We start from the raw sequence: 20,363 nt of genomic DNA on the forward strand, positions 1-20,363 counted from the left end.
GAGGCTTGAATTCACAACCTTGACATTGCTCAACAGATACTGTCTTTTATGTACCACACTCTGACCAATTGCACCACTGAAGCACTTTGCAGCATGAAACGGTTATGCTAGATGTGGATTTGATTCAATACAATCAGTACAGTCATAAGAATTTAAAAAGAAAATAATTTTTGGTGATGAATGATGAGCAACAAATTAACATGCATGCCAGATGGCACTTGAATAAGCTGTCCACAGTGATAGAAAAGTAAAAAAAAACCCTCAACAATGTTATAATAAATGTCATTTTTAGCTTCTATGGTCATGTTTTTGCAATCTAAACACTACAAGACTGTTGTAAAGTTGAAGCAAGGATAAAATATCAACTCTAGTGATGACACAGCTGCTTTAATGAGTTCCACCCCAGATGGGTCTTGAACACACAATCCCTGTCTTAGGAGTCCAGTGCCTTATCCATTAGGCCACTGGTGCTTACTGACTTTCTCATTCAAGACTGATAGGTTTTTAATAGTCAATTATTTATTTTTGAGAAAAAGTGAAGCTGTTTACTGTGTTCTTTGCATTACCAAGTCCAGCAAGAAATGTGATGGTACTATCCAGAGCTGTCAGTATGGATTATCATGCTATATTGCAAAAAATCTATTTGATGCAACTGCTTTACCAACAGTGTGTTAATCTTTTCAATTGCTGTTTTGTTGGCTGACTGAAGGAAGATATGCAGTGCATTTGAACCAAAGCAGATGTGTGCTGACAACTTACATTCATAATCAAGTTTGTGTTTTTTCTTTTTTTCTTTCTTTCTTTCTTTCTTTCTTTCTTTCTTTCTTTCTTTCTTTCTTTCTTTCTTTCTTTCTTTCTTTCTTCCATCCTTTGTAATATCATATTAAATATTAAGGTAGAAGATTATAATCAATGACTAATGACATAAGAAAAAGGAAAAAAACTGTAAACAAAGCTGCTCCAGGTGAGGCTTGAATTCACAACCTTGACATTGCTCAACAGATAATGTCTTATAAGTACCACACTCTGACCAATTGCACCACTGGAGCACTTCGCAGCATGAAACAGTTATGCTAGATGTGGATTTTATTCAATATAATCAGTACAGTCATAAGAATTTAAAAAGAAAATCATTTTTGGTGGTGAATGATGAGCAACAAAGGAACATGCATGCCAGAAGGCACTTGAATAAGCTGTCCACAGTGATAGAAAAGTAAAAAAAAAAACACAACAGTGTTATAATAAATGTCATTTATAGCTTCTATGGTCATGTTTTTGCAATCTAAACACTACACGACAGTTGTAAAGTTGAAGCAAGGATAAAATATCAACTCTAGTGATGACACAGCTGCTTTAATGAGTTCCACCTCAGATGGGTCTTGAACCCACAATCCCTGTCTTAGGAGGCCAGTGCCTTATCCATTAGGACGCTGGTGCTTACTGACTTTCTCATTCAAGACTGATAGGTTTTTAATAGTCAATTATTTATTTTTGAGAAAAAGTGAAGCTGTTTACTGTGTTCTTTGCATTACCAAGTCCAGCAAGAAATGTGCTGGTACTATCCAGAGCTGTCAGTATGGATTATCATGCTATATTGCAAAAAATCTATTTGATGCAACTGCTTTACCAACAGTGTGTTAATCTTTTCAATTGATGTTTTGTTGGCTGACTGAAGGAAGATATGCAGTGCATTTGAACCAAAGCAGATGTGTGCTGACAACTTAAATTCACAATCATGTTTGTGTTTTCTCTTTCTTTCTTTTTCTTTCTTTCTTTCTTTCTTTCTTTCTTTCTTTCTTTCTTTCTTTCTTTCTTTCTTTCTTTCTTTCTTTCTTTCTTTCTTCCATCCTTTGTAATATCATATTTAATATTAAGGTAGAAGATTATAATCAATGACTAATGACATAAGAAAAAGGACAAAAACTGTAAACAAAGGTGCTCCAGGTGAGGCTTGAATTCACAACCTTGACATTGCTCAACAGATACTGTCTTTTATGTACCACACTCTGACCAATTGCACCACTGAAGCACTTCGCAGCATGAAACGGTTATGCTAGATGTGGATTTGATTCAATACAATCAGTACAGTCATAAGAATTTAAAAAGAAAATAATTTTTGGTGATGAATGATGAGCAACAAATTAACATGCATGCCAGATGGCACTTAAATAAGCTGTCCACAGTGATAGAAAAGTAAAAAAAAACCCTCAACAATGTTATAATAAATGTCATTTTTAGCTTCTATGGTCATGTTTTTGCAATCTAAACACTACAAGACTGTTGTAAAGTTGAAGCAAGGATAAAATATCAACTCTAGTGATGACACAGCTGCTTTAATGAGTTCCACCCCAGATGGGTCTTGAACCCACAATCCCTGTCTTAGGAGGCCAGTGCCTTATCCATTAGGCCACTGGTGCTTACTGACTTTCTCATTCAAGACTGATAGGTTTTTAATAGTCAATTATTTATTTTTGAGAAAAAGTGAAGCTGTTTACTGTGTTCTTTGCATCACCAAGTCCAGCAAGAAATGTGATGGTACTATCCAGAGCTGTCAGTATGGATTATCATGCTATATTGCAAAAAATCTATTTGATGCAACTGCTTTACCAACAGTGTGTTAATCTTTTCAATTGCTGTTTTGTTGGCTGACTGAAGGAAGATATGCAGTGCATTTGAACCAAAGCAGATGTGTGCTGACAACTTACATTCATAATCATGTTTGTGTTTTTTCTTTCTTTCTTTCTTTCTTTCTTTCTTTCTTTCTTTCTTTCTTTCTTTCTTTCTTTCTTTCTTTCTATCTTTCTTTCTTTCTTTCTTTCTTTCTTTCTTTCTTCCATCCTTTGTAATATCATATTAAATATTAAGGTAGAAGATTATAATCAATGACTAATGACATAAGAAAAAGGAAAAAAACTGTAAACAAAGCTGCTCCAGGTGAGGCTTGAATTCACAACCTTGACATTGCTCAACAGATAATGTCTTATAAGTACCACACTCTGACCAATTGCACCACTGGAGCACTTCGCAGCATGAAACAGTTATGCTAGATGTGGATTTTATTCAATATAATCAGTACAGTCATAAGAATTTAAAAAGAAAATCATTTTTGGTGGTGAATGATGAGCAACAAAGGAACATGCATGCCAGAAGACACTTGAATAAGCTGTCCACAGTGATAGAAAAGTTAAAAAAAAACACAACAATGTTATAATAAATGTCATTTTTAGCTTCTATGGTCATGTTTTTGCAATCTAAACACTACACGACAGTTGTAAAGTTGAAGCAAAGATAAAATATCAACTCTAGTGATGACACAGCTGCTTTAATAAGTTCCACCTCAGATGGGTCTTGAACCCACAATCCCTGTCTTAGGAGGCCAGCGCCGTATCCATTAGGCCACTGGTGCTTACTGACTTTCTCATTCAAGACTGATAGGTTTTTAATAGTCAATTATTTATTTTTGAGAAAAAGTGAAGCTGTTTACTGTGTTCTTTGCATTACCAAGTCCAGCAAGAAATGTGCTGGTACTATCCAGAGCTGTCAGTATGGATTATCATGCTATATTGCAAAAAATCTATTTGATGCAACTGCTTTACCAACAGTGTGTTAATCTTTTCAATTGATGTTTTGTTGGCTGACTGAAGGAAGATATGCAGTGCATTTGAACCAAAGCAGATGTGTGCTGACAACTTAAATTCACAATCATGTTTGTGTTTTCTCTTTCTTTCTTTCTTTCTTTCTTTCTTTCTTTCTTTCTTTCTTTCTTTCTTTCTTTCTTTCTTTCTTCCATCCTTTGTAATATCATATTAAATATTAAGGTAGAATATTATAATCAATGACTAATGACATAAGAAAAAGGACAAAAACTGTAAACAAAGCTGCTCCAGGTGAGGCTTGAATTCACAACCTTGACATTGCTCAACAGATACTGTCTTTTATGTACCACACTCTGACCAATTGCACCACTGAAGCACTTCGCAGCATGAAACGGTTATGCTAGATGTGGATTTGATTCAATACAATCAGTACAGTCATAAGAATTTAAAAAGAAAATAATTTTTGGTGATGAATGATGAGCAATAAATTAACATGCATGCCAGATGGCACTTGAATAAGCTGTCCACAGTGATAGAAAAGTAAAAAAAAACCCTCAACAATGTTATAATAAATGTCATTTTTAGCTTCTATGGTCATGTTTCTGCAATCTAAACACTACAAGACTGTTGTAAAGTTGAAGCAAGGATAAAATATCAACTCTAGTGATGACACAGCTGCTTTAATGAGTTCCACCCCAGATGGGTCTTGAACACACAATCCCTGTCTTAGGAGTCCAGTGCCTTATCCATTAGGCCACTGGTGCTTACTGACTTTCTCATTCAAGACTGATAGGTTTTTAATAGTCAATTATTTATTTTTGAGAAAAAGTGAAGCTGTTTACTGTGTTCTTTGCATTACCAAGTCCAGCAAGAAATGTGATGGTACTATCCAGAGCTGTCAGTATGGATTATCATGCTATATTGCAAAAAAATCTATTTGATGCAACTGCTTTACCAACAGTGTGTTAATCTTTTCAATTGCTGTTTTGTTGGCTGACTGAAGGAAGATATGCAGTGCATTTGAACCAAAGCAGATGTGTGCTGACAACTTACATTCATAATCAAGTTTGTGTTTTTTCTTTTTTTCTTTCTTTCTTTCTTTCTTTCTTTCTTTCTTTCTTTCTTTCTTTCTTTCTTTCTTTCTTTCTTTCTTTCTTTCTTCCATCCTTTGTAATATCATATTAAATATTAAGGTAGAAGATTATAATCAATGACTAATGACATAAGAAAAAGGAAAAAAACTGTAAACAAAGCTGCTCCAGGTGAGGCTTGAATTCACAACCTTGACATTGCTCAACAGATACTGTCTTTTATGTACCACACTCTGACCAATTGCACCACTGAAGCACTTTGCAGCATGAAACGGTTATGCTAGATGTGGATTTGATTCAATACAATCAGTACAGTCATAAGAATTTAAAAAGAAAATAATTTTTGGTGATGAATGATGAGCAACAAATTAACATGCATGCCAGATGGCACTTGAATAAGCTGTCCACAGTGATAGAAAAGTAAAAAAAAACCCTCAACAATGTTATAATAAATGTCATTTTTAGCTTCTATTGTCATGTTTTTGCAATCTAAACACTACAAGACTGTTGTAAAGTTGAAGCAAGGATAAAATATCAACTCTAGTGATGACACAGCTGCTTTAATGAGTTCCACCCCCAAATGGGTCTTGAACCCACAATCCCTGTCTTAGGAGGCCAGTGCCATATCCATTAGGCCACTGGTGCTTACTGACTTTCTCATTCAAGACTGATAGGTTTTTAATAGTCAATTATTTATTTTTGAGAAAAAGTGATGCTGTTTACTGTGTTCTTTGCATTACCAAGTCCAGCAAGAAATGTGCTGGTACTATCCAGAGCTGTCAGTATGGATTATCATGCTATATTGCAAAAAATCTATTTGATGCAACTGCTTTACCAACAGTGTGTTAATCTTTTCAATTGATGTTTTGTTGGCTGACTGAAGGAAGATATGCAGTGCATTTGAACCAAAGCAGATGTGTGCTGACAACTTAAATTCACAATCATGTTTGTGTTTTCTCTTTCTTTCTTTCTTTCTTTCTTTCTTTCTTTCTTTCTTTCTTTCTTTCTTTCTTTCTTTCTTTCTTTCTTTCTTTCTTTCTTTCTTTCTTTCTTTCTTCCATCCTTTGTAATATCATATTAAATATTAAGGTAGAATATTATAATCAATGACTAATGACATAAGAAAAAGGACAAAAACTGTAAACAAAGCTGCTCCAGGTGAGGCTTGAATTCACAACCTTGACATTGCTCAACAGATACTGTCTTTTATGTACCACACTCTGACCAATTGCACCACTGAAGCACTTTGCAGCATGAAACGGTTATGCTAGATGTGGATTTGATTCAATACAATCAGTACAGTCATAAGAATTTAAAAAGAAAATAATTTTTGGTGATGAATGATGAGCAACAAATTAACATGCATGCCAGATGGCACTTGAATAAGCTGTCCACAGTGATAGAAAAGTAAAAAAAAACCCTCAACAATGTTATAATAAATGTCATTTTTAGCTTCTATGGTCATGTTTTTGCAATCTAAACACTACAAGACTGTTGTAAAGTTGAAGCAAGGATAAAATATCAACTCTAGTGATGACACAGCTGCTTTAATGAGTTCCACCCCAGATGGGTCTTGAACACACAATCCCTGTCTTAGGAGTCCAGTGCCTTATCCATTAGGCCACTGGTGCTTACTGACTTTCTCATTCAAGACTGATAGGTTTTTAATAGTCAATTATTTATTTTTGAGAAAAAGTGAAGCTGTTTACTGTGTTCTTTGCATTACCAAGTCCAGCAAGAAATGTGATGGTACTATCCAGAGCTGTCAGTATGGATTATCATGCTATATTGCAAAAAATCTATTTGATGCAACTGCTTTACCAACAGTGTGTTAATCTTTTCAATTGCTGTTTTGTTGGCTGACTGAAGGAAGATATGCAGTGCATTTGAACCAAAGCAGATGTGTGCTGACAACTTACATTCATAATCAAGTTTGTGTTTTTTCTTTTTTTCTTTCTTTCTTTCTTTCTTTCTTTCTTTCTTTCTTTCTTTCTTTCTTTCTTTCTTCCATCCTTTGTAATATCATATTAAATATTAAGGTAGAAGATTATAATCAATGACTAATGACATAAGAAAAAGGAAAAAAACTGTAAACAAAGCTGCTCCAGGTGAGGCTTGAATTCACAACCTTGACATTGCTCAACAGATAATGTCTTATAAGTACCACACTCTGACCAATTGCACCACTGGAGCACTTCGCAGCATGAAACAGTTATGCTAGATGTGGATTTTATTCAATATAATCAGTACAGTCATAAGAATTTAAAAAGAAAATCATTTTTGGTGGTGAATGATGAGCAACAAAGGAACATGCATGCCAGAAGGCACTTGAATAAGCTGTCCACAGTGATAGAAAAGTAAAAAAAAAAACACAACAGTGTTATAATAAATGTCATTTATAGCTTCTATGGTCATGTTTTTGCAATCTAAACACTACACGACAGTTGTAAAGTTGAAGCAAGGATAAAATATCAACTCTAGTGATGACACAGCTGCTTTAATGAGTTCCACCTCAGATGGGTCTTGAACCCACAATCCCTGTCTTAGGAGGCCAGTGCCTTATCCATTAGGACGCTGGTGCTTACTGACTTTCTCATTCAAGACTGATAGGTTTTTAATAGTCAATTATTTATTTTTGAGAAAAAGTGAAGCTGTTTACTGTGTTCTTTGCATTACCAAGTCCAGCAAGAAATGTGCTGGTACTATCCAGAGCTGTCAGTATGGATTATCATGCTATATTGCAAAAAATCTATTTGATGCAACTGCTTTACCAACAGTGTGTTAATCTTTTCAATTGATGTTTTGTTGGCTGACTGAAGGAAGATATGCAGTGCATTTGAACCAAAGCAGATGTGTGCTGACAACTTAAATTCACAATCATGTTTGTGTTTTCTCTTTCTTTCTTTTTCTTTCTTTCTTTCTTTCTTTCTTTCTTTCTTTCTTTCTTTCTTTCTTTCTTTCTTTCTTTCTTTCTTTCTTTCTTTCTTTCTTTCTTTCTTCCATCCTTTGTAATATCATATTTAATATTAAGGTAGAAGATTATAATCAATGACTAATGACATAAGAAAAAGGACAAAAACTGTAAACAAAGGTGCTCCAGGTGAGGCTTGAATTCACAACCTTGACATTGCTCAACAGATACTGTCTTTTATGTACCACACTCTGACCAATTGCACCACTGAAGCACTTCGCAGCATGAAACGGTTATGCTAGATGTGGATTTGATTCAATACAATCAGTACAGTCATAAGAATTTAAAAAGAAAATAATTTTTGGTGATGAATGATGAGCAACAAATTAACATGCATGCCAGATGGCACTTAAATAAGCTGTCCACAGTGATAGAAAAGTAAAAAAAAACCCTCAACAATGTTATAATAAATGTCATTTTTAGCTTCTATGGTCATGTTTTTGCAATCTAAACACTACAAGACTGTTGTAAAGTTGAAGCAAGGATAAAATATCAACTCTAGTGATGACACAGCTGCTTTAATGAGTTCCACCCCAGATGGGTCTTGAACCCACAATCCCTGTCTTAGGAGGCCAGTGCCTTATCCATTAGGCCACTGGTGCTTACTGACTTTCTCATTCAAGACTGATAGGTTTTTAATAGTCAATTATTTATTTTTGAGAAAAAGTGAAGCTGTTTACTGTGTTCTTTGCATCACCAAGTCCAGCAAGAAATGTGATGGTACTATCCAGAGCTGTCAGTATGGATTATCATGCTATATTGCAAAAAATCTATTTGATGCAACTGCTTTACCAACAGTGTGTTAATCTTTTCAATTGCTGTTTTGTTGGCTGACTGAAGGAAGATATGCAGTGCATTTGAACCAAAGCAGATGTGTGCTGACAACTTACATTCATAATCATGTTTGTGTTTTTTCTTTCTTTCTTTCTTTCTTTCTTTCTTTCTTTCTTTCTATCTTTCTTTCTTTCTTTCTTTCTTTCTTTCTTTCTTTCTTCCATCCTTTGTAATATCATATTAAATATTAAGGTAGAAGATTATAATCAATGACTAATGACATAAGAAAAAGGAAAAAAACTGTAAACAAAGCTGCTCCAGGTGAGGCTTGAATTCACAACCTTGACATTGCTCAACAGATAATGTCTTATAAGTACCACACTCTGACCAATTGCACCACTGGAGCACTTCGCAGCATGAAACAGTTATGCTAGATGTGGATTTTATTCAATATAATCAGTACAGTCATAAGAATTTAAAAAGAAAATCATTTTTGGTGGTGAATGATGAGCAACAAAGGAACATGCATGCCAGAAGACACTTGAATAAGCTGTCCACAGTGATAGAAAAGTTAAAAAAAAACACAACAATGTTATAATAAATGTCATTTTTAGCTTCTATGGTCATGTTTTTGCAATCTAAACACTACACGACAGTTGTAAAGTTGAAGCAAAGATAAAATATCAACTCTAGTGATGACACAGCTGCTTTAATAAGTTCCACCTCAGATGGGTCTTGAACCCACAATCCCTGTCTTAGGAGGCCAGCGCCATATCCATTAGGCCACTGGTGCTTACTGACTTTCTCATTCAAGACTGATAGGTTTTTAATAGTCAATTATTTATTTTTGAGAAAAAGTGAAGCTGTTTACTGTGTTCTTTGCATTACCAAGTCCAGCAAGAAATGTGCTGGTACTATCCAGAGCTGTCAGTATGGATTATCATGCTATATTGCAAAAAATCTATTTGATGCAACTGCTTTACCAACAGTGTGTTAATCTTTTCAATTGATGTTTTGTTGGCTGACTGAAGGAAGATATGCAGTGCATTTGAACCAAAGCAGATGTGTGCTGACAACTTAAATTCACAATCATGTTTGTGTTTTCTTTCTTTCTTTCTTTCTTTCTTTCTTTCTTTCTTTCTTTCTTTCTTTCTTTCTTTCTTTCTTTCTTTCTTTCTTTCTTTCTTTCTTTCTTTCTTTCTTTCTTTCTTTCTTCCATCCTTTGTAATATCATATTAAATATTAAGGTAGAATATTATAATCAATGACTAATGACATAAGAAAAAGGACAAAAACTGTAAACAAAGCTGCTCCAGGTGAGGCTTGAATTCACAACCTTGACATTGCTCAACAGATACTGTCTTTTATGTACCACACTCTGACCAATTGCACCACTGAAGCACTTCGCAGCATGAAACGGTTATGCTAGATGTGGATTTGATTCAATACAATCAGTACAGTCATAAGAATTTAAAAAGAAAATAATTTTTGGTGATGAATGATGAGCAATAAATTAACATGCATGCCAGATGGCACTTGAATAAGCTGTCCACAGTGATAGAAAAGTAAAAAAAAACCCTCAACAATGTTATAATAAATGTCATTTTTAGCTTCTATGGTCATGTTTTTGCAATCTAAACACTACAAGACTGTTGTAAAGTTGAAGCAAGGATAAAATATCAACTCTAGTGATGACACAGCTGCTTTAATGAGTTCCACCCCAGATGGGTCTTGAACACACAATCCCTGTCTTAGGAGTCCAGTGCCTTATCCATTAGGCCACTGGTGCTTACTGACTTTCTCATTCAAGACTGATAGGTTTTTAATAGTCAATTATTTATTTTTGAGAAAAAGTGAAGCTGTTTACTGTGTTCTTTGCATTACCAAGTCCAGCAAGAAATGTGATGGTACTATCCAGAGCTGTCAGTATGGATTATCATGCTATATTGCAAAAAAATCTATTTGATGCAACTGCTTTACCAACAGTGTGTTAATCTTTTCAATTGCTGTTTTGTTGGCTGACTGAAGGAAGATATGCAGTGCATTTGAACCAAAGCAGATGTGTGCTGACAACTTACATTCATAATCAAGTTTGTGTTTTTTCTTTTTTTCTTTCTTTCTTTCTTTCTTTCTTTCTTTCTTTCTTTCTTTCTTTCTTTCTTTCTTTCTTTCTTTCTTTCTTCCATCCTTTGTAATATCATATTAAATATTAAGGTAGAAGATTATAATCAATGACTAATGACATAAGAAAAAGGAAAAAAACTGTAAACAAAGCTGCTCCAGGTGAGGCTTGAATTCACAACCTTGACATTGCTCAACAGATACTGTCTTTTATGTACCACACTCTGACCAATTGCACCACTGAAGCACTTTGCAGCATGAAACGGTTATGCTAGATGTGGATTTGATTCAATACAATCAGTACAGTCATAAGAATTTAAAAAGAAAATAATTTTTGGTGATGAATGATGAGCAACAAATTAACATGCATGCCAGATGGCACTTGAATAAGCTGTCCACAGTGATAGAAAAGTAAAAAAAAACCCTCAACAATGTTATAATAAATGTCATTTTTAGCTTCTATTGTCATGTTTTTGCAATCTAAACACTACAAGACTGTTGTAAAGTTGAAGCAAGGATAAAATATCAACTCTAGTGATGACACAGCTGCTTTAATGAGTTCCACCCCCAAATGGGTCTTGAACCCACAATCCCTGTCTTAGGAGGCCAGTGCCATATCCATTAGGCCACTGGTGCTTACTGACTTTCTCATTCAAGACTGATAGGTTTTTAATAGTCAATTATTTATTTTTGAGAAAAAGTGATGCTGTTTACTGTGTTCTTTGCATTACCAAGTCCAGCAAGAAATGTGCTGGTACTATCCAGAGCTGTCAGTATGGATTATCATGCTATATTGCAAAAAATCTATTTGATGCAACTGCTTTACCAACAGTGTGTTAATCTTTTCAATTGATGTTTTGTTGGCTGACTGAAGGAAGATATGCAGTGCATTTGAACCAAAGCAGATGTGTGCTGACAACTTAAATTCACAATCATGTTTGTGTTTTCTCTTTCTTTCTTTCTTTCTTTCTTTCTTTCTTTCTTTCTTTCTTTCTTTCTTTCTTTCTTTCTTTCTTTCTTCCATCCTTTGTAATATCATATTAAATATTAAGGTAGAATATTATAATCAATGACTAATGACATAAGAAAAAGGACAAAAACTGTAAACAAAGCTGCTCCAGGTGAGGCTTGAATTCACAACCTTGACATTGCTCAACAGATACTGTCTTTTATGTACCACACTCTGACCAATTGCACCACTGAAGCACTTTGCAGCATGAAACGGTTATGCTAGATGTGGATTTGATTCAATACAATCAGTACAGTCATAAGAATTTAAAAAGAAAATAATTTTTGGTGATGAATGATGAGCAACAAATTAACATGCATGCCAGATGGCACTTGAATAAGCTGTCCACAGTGATAGAAAAGTAAAAAAAAAACCTCAACAATGTTATAATAAATGTCATTTTTAGCTTCTATGGTCGTGTTTTTGCAATCTAAACACTACAAGACTGTTGTAAAGTTGAAGCAAGGATAAAATATCAACTCTAGTGATGACACAGCTGCTTTAATGAGTTCCACCCCAGATGGGTCTTGAACCCACAATCCTTGTCTTAGGATGCCAGTGCCTTATCCATTAGGCCACTGGTGCTTACTGACTTTCTCATTCAAGACTGATAGGTTTTTAATAGTCAATTATTTATTTTTGAGAAAAAGTGAAGCTGTTTACTGTGTTCTTTGCATTACCAAGTCCAGCAAGAAATGTGCTGGTACTATCCAGAGCTGTCAGTATGGATTATCATGCTATATTGCAAAAAATCTATTTGATGCAACTGCTTTACCAACAGTGTGTTAATCTTTTCAATTGCTGTTTTGTTGGCTGACTGAAGGAAGATATGCAGTGCATTTGAACCAAAGCAGATGTGTGCTGACAACTTACATTCATAATCAAGTTTGTGTTTTTTCTTTTTTTCTTTCTTTCTTTCTTTCTTTCTTTCTTTCTTTCTTTCTTTCTTTCTTTCTTTCTTTCTTTCTTTCTTTCTTTCTTCCATCCTTTGTAATATCATATTAAATATTAAGGTAGAAGATTATAATCAATGACTAATGACATAAGAAAAAGGACAAAAACTGTAAACAAAGCTGCTCCCGGTGAGGCTTGAATTCACAACCTTGACATTGCTCAACAGATACTGTCTTTTATGTACCACACTCTGACCAATTGCACCACTGAAGCACTTCGCAGCATGAAACGGTTATGCTAGATGTGGATTTGATTCAATACAATCAGTACAGTCATAAGAATTTAAAAAGAAAATAATTTTTGGTGATGAATGATGAGCAATAAATTAACATGCATGCCAGATGGCACTTGAATAAGCTGTCCACAGTGATAGAAAAGTAAAAAAAAACCCTCAACAATGTTATAATAAATGTCATTTTTAGCTTCTATGGTCATGTTTTTGCAATCTAAACACTACAAGACTGTTGTAAAGTTGAAGCAAGGATAAAATATCAACTCTAGTGATGACACAGCTGCTTTAATGAGTTCCACCCCAGATGGGTCTTGAACACACAATCCCTGTCTTAGGAGTCCAGTGCCTTATCCATTAGGCCACTGGTGCTTACTGACTTTCTCATTCAAGACTGATAGGTTTTTAATAGTCAATTATTTATTTTTGAGAAAAAGTGAAGCTGTTTACTGTGTTCTTTGCATTACCAAGTCCAGCAAGAAATGTGATGGTACTATCCAGAGCTGTCAGTATGGATTATCATGCTATATTGCAAAAAATCTATTTGATGCAACTGCTTTACCAACAGTGTGTTAATCTTTTCAATTGCTGTTTTGTTGGCTGACTGAAGGAAGATATGCAGTGCATTTGAACCAAAGCAGATGTGTGCTGACAACTTACATTCATAATCAAGTTTGTGTTTTTTCTTTTTTTCTTTCTTTCTTTCTTTCTTTCTTTCTTTCTTTCTTTCTTTCTTTCTTTCTTTCTTTCTTTCTTTGTAATATCATATTAAATATTAAGGTAGAAGATTATAATCAATGACTAATGACATAAGAAAAAGGAAAAAAACTGTAAACAAAGCTGCTCCAGGTGAGGCTTGAATTCACAACCTTGACATTGCTCAACAGATAATGTCTTATAAGTACCACACTCTGACCAATTGCACCACTGGAGCACTTCGCAGCATGAAACAGTTATGCTAGATGTGGATTTTATTCAATATAATCAGTACAGTCATAAGAATTTAAAAAGAAAATCATTTTTGGTGGTGAATGATGAGCAACAAAGGAACATGCATGCCAGAAGGCACTTGAATAAGCTGTCCACAGTGATAGAAAAGTAAAAAAAAAACCACAACAGTGTTATAATAAATGTCATTTATAGCTTCTATGGTCATGTTTTTGCAATCTAAACACTACACGACAGTTGTAAAGTTGAAGCAAGGATAAAATATCAACTCTAGTGATGACACAGCTGCTTTAATGAGTTCCACCTCAGATGGGTCTTGAACCCACAATCCCTGTCTTAGGAGGCCAGTGCCTTATCCATTAGGACACTGGTGCTTACTGACTTTCTCATTCAAGACTGATAGGTTTTTAATAGTCAATTATTTATTTTTGAGAAAAAGTGAAGCTGTTTACTGTGTTCTTTGCATTACCAAGTCCAGCAAGAAATGTGCTGGTACTATCCAGAGCTGTCAGTATGGATTATCATGCTATATTGCAAAAAATCTATTTGATGCAACTGCTTTACCAACAGTGTGTTAATCTTTTCAATTGATGTTTTGTTGGCTGACTGAAGGAAGATATGCAGTGCATTTGAACCAAAGCAGATGTGTGCTGACAACTTAAATTCACAATCATGTTTGTGTTTTCTCTTTCTTTCTTTCTTTCTTTCTTTCTTTCTTTCTTTCTTTCTTTCTTTCTTTCTTTCTTTCTTTCTTTCTTTCTTTCTTTCTTTCTTTCTTTCTTTCTTTCTTTCTTTCTTTCTTTCTTCCATCCTTTGTAATATCATATTTAATATTAAGGTAGAAGATTATAATCAATGACTAATGACATAAGAAAAAGGACAAAAACTGTAAACAAAGGTGCTCCAGGTGAGGCTTGAATTCACAACCTTGACATTGCTCAACAGATAATGTCTTATAAGTACCACACTCTGACCAATTGCACCACTGGAGCACTTCGCAGCATGAAACAGTTATGCTAGATGTGGATTTTATTCAATACAATCAGTACAGTCATAAGAATTTAAAAAGAAAATCATTTTTGGTGGTGAATGATGAGCAACAAAGGAACATGCATGCCAGAAGGCACTTGAATAAGCTGTCCACAGTGATAGAAAAGTAAAAAAAAACCACAACAATGTTATAATAAATGACATTTTTAGCTTCTATGGTCATGTTTTTGCAATCTAAACACTACACGACTGCAAGGATAAAATATCAACTCTAGTGATGACACAGCTGCTTTAATGAGTTCCACCCCAGAGGGGTCTTGAACCCACAATCCCTGTCTTAGGAGGCCAGTGCCGTATCCATTAGGCCACTGGTGCTTACTGACTTTCTCATTCAAGACTGATAGGTTTTTAATAGTCAATTATTTATTTTTGAGAAAAAGTGAAGCTGTTTACTGTGTTCTTTGCATTACCAAGTCCAGCAAGAAATGTGCTGGTACTATCCAGAGCTGTCAGTATGGATTATCATGCTATATTGCAAAAAATCTATTTGATGCAACTGCTTTACCAACAGTGTGTTAATCTTTTCAATTGATGTTTTGTTGGCTGACTGAAGGAAGATATGCAGTGCATTTGAACCAAAGCAGATGTGTGCTGACAACTTAAATTCACAATCATGTTTGTGTTTTCTCTTTCTTTCTTTCTTTCTTTCTTTCTTTCTTTCTTTCTTTCTTTCTTTCTTCCATCCTTTGTAATATCATATTAAATATTAAGGTAGAATATTATAATCAATGACTAATGACATAAGAAAAAGGACAAAAACTGTAAACAAAGCTGCTCCAGGTGAGGCTTGAATTCACAACCTTGACATTGCTCAACAGATACTGTCTTTTATGTACCACACTCTGACCAATTGCACCACTGGAGCACTTCGCAGCATGAAACGGTTATGCTAGATGTGGATTTGATTCAATACAATCAGTACAGTCATAAGAATTTAAAAAGAAAATCATTTTTGGTGATGAATGATGAGCAACAAATTAACATGCATGCCAGATGGCACTTGAATAAGCTGTCCACAGTGATAGAAAAGTAAAAAAAAAAACCACAACAATGTTACAATAAATGTAATTTTTAGCTTCTGTGGTCATGTTTTTGCAATCTAAAAACTACAAGACTGTTGTACAGTTGAAGCAAGGATAAAATGTCAACTCTAGTGATGACACAGCTGCTTTAATGAATTACACCACAGATGGGACTTGAACCCACAATCCCTGGCTGAGGAGGCCAGTGCTGTATCTATTAGGCCACTGGTGCTTACTGATTTTCTCATTCAAGACTGATAGGTTTTTAATAGTCAATTATTTATTTTTGAGAAAAAGTGAAGCTGTTTACTGTGTTCTTTGCATTACCAAGTTCAGCAAGAAATGTGCTGGTACTATCCAGAGCTGTCAGTATGGATTATCATGCTATATTGCAAAAAATCTATTTGATGCAACTGCTTTACCAACAGTGTGTTAATCTTTTCAATTGATGTTTTGTTGGCTGACTGAAGGAAGATATGCAGTGCATTTGAACCAAAGCAGATGTGTGCTGACAACTTAAATTCACAATCATGTTTGTGTTTTCTCTTTCTTTCTTTCTTTCTTTCTTTCTTTCTTTCTTTCTTTCTTTCTTTCTTTCTTTCTTTCTTTCTTTCTTTCTTTCTTTCTTTCTTTCTTCCATCCTTTGTAATATCATATTAAATATTAAGGTAGAATATTATAATCAATGACTAATGACATAAGAAAAAGGACAAAAACTGTAAACAAAGCTGCTCCAGGTGAGGCTTGAATTCACAACCTTGACATTGCTCAACAGATACTGTCTTTTATGTACCACACTCTGACCAATTGCACCACTGGAGCACTTTGCAGCATGAAACGGTTATGCTAGATGTGGATTTGATTCAAAACAATCAGTACAGTCATAAGAATTTAAAAAGAAAATCATTTTTGGTGATGAATGATGAGCAACAAATTAACATGCATGCCAGATGGCACTTGAATAAGCTGTCCACAGTGATAGAAAAGTAAAAAAAAAAACCACAACAATGTTACAATAAATGTAATTTTTAGCTTCTGTGGTCATGTTTTTGCAATCTAAAAACTACAAGACTGTTGTACAGTTGAAGCAAGGATAAAATGTCAACTCTAGTGATGACATAGCTGCTTTAATGAATTACACCACAGATGGGACTTGAACCCACAATCCCTGGCTTAGGAGGCCAGTGCCTTATCCATTAAGCCACTGGGGCTTACTGACTTTCTCATTCAAGACTGATAGGTTTTTAATAGTCAATTATTTATTTATTTTTAAAAATTGAAGCTGTTTACTGTGTTCTTTGCATTACCAAGTCCAGCAAGAAATGTGCTGGTACTATCCAGAGCTGTCAGTATGGATTATCATGCTATATTGCAAAAAATCAATTTGATGCAACTGCTTTACCTACAGTATGTTAATCTTTTCCATTGTTGTTTTGTTGGCTGACTGAAGGAAGATTTGCAGTGCATTTGAACCAAAGCAGATGTGTGCTGACAACTTAAATTCACAATCATGTTTGTGTTTTCTCTTTCTTTCTTTCTTTCTTTCTTTCTTTCTTTCTTTCTTTCTTTCTTTCTTTCTTTCTTTCTTTCTTTCTTTCTTTCTTTCTTTCTTTCTTTCTTCCTTCCATCCTTTGTAATATCATATTAAATATTAAGGTAGAAGATTATAATCAATGACTAATGACATAAGAAAAAGGAAAAAAACTGTAAACAAAGCTTCTCCAGGTGAGACTTGAATTCACAAACTTGACATTGCTCAACAGATAATGTCTTATAAGTACCACACTCTGACCAATTGCACCACTGGAGCACTTCGCAGCATGAAACAGTTATGCTAGATGTGGATTTTATTCAATACAATCAGTACAGTCATAAGAATTTAAAAAGAAAATCATTTTTGGTGGTGAATGATGAGCAACAAAGGAACATGCATGCCAGAAGGCACTTGAATAAGCTGTCCACAGTAATAGAAAAGTAAAAAAAACCACAACAATGTTATAATAAATGACATTTTTAGCTTCTATGGTCATGTTTTTGCAATCTAAACACTACACGACTGTTGTAAAGTTGAAGCAAGGATAAAATATCAACTATAGTCATGACACAGCTGCTTTAATGAGTTCCAACCCAGAGGGGTCTTGAACCCACAATCCCTGTCTTAGGAGGCCAGTGCCGTATCCATTAGGCCACTGGTGCTTACTGACTTTCTCATTCAAGACTGATAGGTTTTTAATAGTCAATTATTTATTTTTGAGAAAAAGTGAAGCTGTTTACTGTGTTCTTTGCATTACCAAGTCCAGCAAGAAATGTGCTGGTACTATCCAGAGCTGTCAGTATGGATTATCATGCTTTATTGCAAAAAATCTATTTGATGCAACTGCTTTACCAACAGTGTGTTAATCTTTTCAATTGACGTTTTGTTGGCTGACTGAAGGAAGATATGCAGTGCATTTGAACCAAAGCAGATGTGTGCTGACAACTTAAATTCACAATCATGTTTGTGTTTTCTCGTTCTTTCTTTCTTTCTTTCTTTCTTTCTTTCTTTCTTTCTTTCTTTCTTTCTTTCTTTCTTTCTTTCTTTCTTTCTTTCTCTTTCTTTCTTTCTTTCTTTCTTTCTTTCTTCCATCCTTTGTAATATCATATTAAATATTAAGGTAGAAGATTATAATCAATGACTAATGACATAAGAAAAAGGACATAAAATGTAAACAAAGCTGCTCCAGGTGAGGCTTGAATTCACAACCTTGACATTGCTCAACAGATACTGTCTTTTATGTACCACACTCTGACCAATTGCACCACTGGAGCACTTCGCAGCATGAAACGGTTAAGCTAGATGTGGATTTGATTCAATACAATCAGTACAGTCATAAGAATTTAAAAAGAAAATTATTTTTTTGTGATGAATGACGAGCAACAAATTAACATGCATGCCAGATGGCACTTGAATAAGCTGTCCACAGTGATAGAAAAGTAAAAAAAACCCTCAACAATGTTATAATAAATGTAATTTTTAGCTTCTATGGTCATGTTTTTGCAATCTAAACACTACACGACTGTTGTAAAGTTGAAGCAAGGATAAAATATCAACTATAGTGATGACACAGCTGCTTTAATGAGTTCCACCCCAAATGGGTCTTGAACCCACAATCCCTGTCTTAGGAGGCTAGTGCCTTATCCATTAGGCCACTGGTGCTTACTGACTTTCTCATTGAAGACTGATAGGTTTTTAATAGTCAATTATTTATTTTTGAGAAAAAGTGAAGCTGTTTACTGTGTTCTTTGCATGACCAAGTCCAGCAAGAAATGTGCTGGTACTATCCAGAGCTGTCAGTATGGATTATCATGCTATATTGCAAAAAATCTATTTGATGCAACTGCTTTACCAACAGTGTGTTAATCTTTTCGATTGCTGTTTTGTTGGCTGACTGAAGGAAGATATGCAGTGCATTTGAACCAAAGCAGATGTGTGCTGACAACTTACATTCATAATCATGTTTGTGTTTTTTCTTTCTTTCTTTCTTTCTTTCTTTCTTTCTTTCTTTCTTTCTTTCTTTCTTTCTTTCTTTCTTTCTTTCTTTCTTCCATCCTTTGTAATATCATATTAAATATTAAGGTAGAAGATTATAATCAATGACTAATGACATAAGAAAAAGGAAAAAAACTGTAAACAAAGCTGCTCCAGGTGAGGCTTGAATTCACAACCTTGATATTGCTCAACAGATAATGTCTTATTAGTACCACACTCTGACCAATTGCACCACTGGAGCACTTCGCAGCATGAAACAGTTATGCTAGATGTGGATTTTATTCAATATAATTAGTACAGTCATAGAATTTAAAAAGAAAATCATTTTTGGTGGTGAATGATGAGCAACAAAGGAACATGCATGCCAGAAGGCACTTGAATAAGCTGTCCACAGTGATAGAAAAGTAAAATAAAAACACAACAATGTTATAATAAATGTCATTTTTAGCTTCTATGGTCATGTTTTTGCAATCTAACACTACACGACTGTTGTAAAGTTGAAGCAAGGATAAAATATCAACTATAGTGATGACACAGCTGCTTTAATGAGTTCCACCCCAGATGGGTCTTGAACCCCCAATCCCTGTCTTAGGAGGCCAGTGCCGTATCCTTTAGGCCACTGGTGCTTACTGACTTTCTCATTCAAGACTGATAGGTTTTTAATAGTCAATTATTTATTTTTGAGAAAAAGTGAAGCTGTTTACTGTGTTCTTTGCATTACCAAGTCCAGCAAGAAATGTGCTGGTACTATCCAGAGCTGTCAGTATGGATTATCATGCTATATTGCAAAAAATCTATTTGATGCAACTGCTTTACCAACAGTGTGTTAATCTTTTCAATTGATGTTTTGTTGGCTGACTGAAGGAAGATATGCAGTGCATTTGAACCAAAGCAGATGTGTGCTGACAACTTAAATTCACAATCATGTTTGTGTTTTCTCTTTCTTTCTTTCTTTCTTTCTTTCTTTCTTTCTTTCTTTCTTTCTTTCTTTCTTTCTTTCTTTCTTTCTTTCTTTCTTTCTTTCTTTCTTTCTTTCTTCCATCCTTTGTAATATCATATTAAATATTAA

General features: G+C 34.5%; 1 non-coding gene across 1 annotated transcript; it reads right to left on the reverse strand.

Annotated features, from left to right (window-relative positions):
• Positions 1-16,903: 16,903 nt before the first annotated feature.
• Positions 16,904-16,976, reverse strand: TRNAR-CCU (transfer RNA arginine (anticodon CCU)). Its single transcript has one exon. It is a non-coding gene; the product is annotated as a tRNA-Arg (tRNA).
• Between the last annotated feature and the right edge of the window lie 3,387 nt (positions 16,977-20,363).

The sequence above is a fragment of the Pseudophryne corroboree genome, unplaced genomic scaffold, assembly GCF_028390025.1.
Source record: "Pseudophryne corroboree isolate aPseCor3 unplaced genomic scaffold, aPseCor3.hap2 scaffold_129, whole genome shotgun sequence".
NCBI lineage: Eukaryota > Metazoa > Chordata > Amphibia > Anura > Myobatrachidae > Pseudophryne > Pseudophryne corroboree.